Genomic DNA, 2,598 nt, shown 5'->3' with positions numbered 1-2,598 from the left:
TATAACTTAAATATTTGTGAAGCCCTTGGGCATGTGGGATTCTTCAAATAACCAACCCATGGAATGTGTACTCCTAATTAAGACACCAGATGTTAACCAAAGCTCCTAGGATTCAGGATGTTGATTAACACTAACCAGATATATTTATATATTGCATATATAAAAGAGTATATAGATCTCATCCTCTTCCATTTTCTTTGTTAAAGTCTTTTTTAACTTTTTTTGAAAAATTAAGTTGTAGATAGACAAATACCTTTATTTTGTTTCATTTTATTTTTATGTGGTGCTGAGGATCGAACCCAGGGCCCTGCACGTGCTAAGCAAGCGCTCTACTGCTGAACCACAAACCAAGCCCCTTGTTAAAGTTTTTAAAAGCAAATTTCCATAAAATTTAACTCTGGTGGCCTCAGCGCTGAGGCCTAGAGGCACTAAATTTCCGTGGAAGTCAGGGCTTTCATGGCTTTTCCCCCTGAGAATTTGGATTTTTGTTGGGAAGGTACAGGCAGGCCCATTGACTCGCTTGACCTGAAATCCTTTCCCTTTTTGTATCAATCGAAAGTTCCAGAGTACTCAGAAAGGAATTCTGAATTGTGTTTTTCTGCACCACTATCCCACCTTTGCTTCATGTCTGTCACCATCAAGACTTATTTTTCCACTTCCTTAGCAAGATTCAGGATGAACACGACCAGTGTGTGTGAGGGATACTCATCACTCACCTCTATTCACCTGCCTCTGAGCTCTGGAGCTGCAGGGGGTGGGGGATGTGGAGGGCAGTCTGAATTCGCTTAGGTAGAAAGGAGGGAATAACTTAGTCCACTCTATACTGCCATAACAGAATACCAGAGCCTAGGTCATTTATAAAGAAAAGGAATGTTATCAAGGCTGTAAGTCTAAGATGAAGGTGCTAGGATCTGGTGAGGACCGTCTTCCTGCATCAAGCCATGATGGAAGGAAAGAGGGCAAGAGAGAAGGAGAGGAATAGAGAGATGGAGAGTATTTGAGAGAGAGGAGCAGAACATGAAAGAGAAGGCTGAAATCATTTTTATAGCAAACTCACATGTCAGTTTTCCTTCACTGTAAAAAATACCAATGTAAAAACGACCAATGTGATTCTACAATACATATACTCAGAAAAATAAGATATTATAGCCCATCTATGTATGATACATCAAAGTATATAAGTGCATTCTACTGCCATGTATAACTAATTATAACAAATAAATTAAAAATACCTGAGAAAAACAGTGTTTTAGTTAGCTTTTTTAGCTGCTGAGACTAAATGACCAGACCAGCACAATTGTAGAGGAGCAAAAGTTTATTTAAGGGCTCATGGTTTCAAAGGTCTCAGTCCAAAGACAGGAGGCTCCATTCCTCAGGGCTTACTTACAGTAAGGCTGAACATCATGGCAGAAGAGTGTGGCAGAGGGAAGCAGCTCACATATTGATCATAAAGCAGAGAGAGACTCCACTCTCCAGAAACAAAATATATACCCCAAGCCACACCTCCAATTCCCAGCTCCTCCAGCCTCACCCTCCCACTTCAGTTACCACTCACTTAATCCCTATCAGGGGATTAATCCACTGATTGGGTTAAGGCTCTCACAACCTAATCATTTCTCCTCTGAACCTTCTTGCATTGTCTCACATATGAGCTTTTCAGGGACACCACATCTAAACCATAACAAAGAGCTTAGAGGTAGAAAGATTGGTTTGGGCTGTTTCAGAGGTTTCAGTCTATGGTTGGCTGGCTCTGAAGCAGAAACATCATGGTGGAAGGCATGGCAGAAGAAAGCTGCTCAACTCATGGCAGCTGTACAGCAGAGAAAGAGGACAGGGAAGAAGAAAGGGCTGGGAACAAGATATACCCAGTGACCTGCTTACTTTAACTAGGCCTCACCTCCCAATAATCCCATCAGATTATGAATCTATCAATGGATTAATCCACTGATGAAGTCAGAGCCCCATGAACCAATCATTTCCCCCAAAGCCCCACCTCTAAGCATTGCTGCATTGGAGACCGAGCCTTCAACCCCTGAGTTTTGGGGGAACATTCCAGATCCAAGCTTTAACACCTTCTCTCACAACAATGAAGCCAATCTCGGGAGTAGCATTAATCCATTTATGAGAGCAGAGATCTCAGGATCTGAACACCTCTTAGATGTCCCACTTCTTAAAACAATTGCATTGGAGAATTAAGTTTCCAATATGTGAACTCTCGGGAACATATTCACACCAGAGCAGAGAGATAGCAGTCTTCGATGGGGAAAACCAAAGGCAAAGAGATGGATCCCTTCATGGGCAAGGCAAAGAAACAAGAATGAATCCTGAAGGATTGGAGTTGAAAACTACAACAGATAGGTGGTGGGAGACAAGGCTGAAGTTGAGGTTAGGGCCGGGAACTGGAGGGACTTGAAAATCAAGTTCATGCATCTGGCCTTCCTTTCAGTAACAATAGTTATGACTTCTGTTTGTTGAATGTCTCCTGTGTTCCAAACTCTGTCCTGGGCACTTTTCCTACATTGTCTCCATTGTATTCTTTTATTTATTTATTTATTTTTATTTTTTACATACATGACAATAGTGGAATGCCTTACACTC

This window comes from Ictidomys tridecemlineatus, chromosome X (genome assembly GCF_052094955.1).
Source record: "Ictidomys tridecemlineatus isolate mIctTri1 chromosome X, mIctTri1.hap1, whole genome shotgun sequence".
NCBI lineage: Eukaryota > Metazoa > Chordata > Mammalia > Rodentia > Sciuridae > Ictidomys > Ictidomys tridecemlineatus.
The sequence above is the reverse complement of the archived record's forward strand: the minus strand, read 5'-3'. Positions refer to the sequence as shown.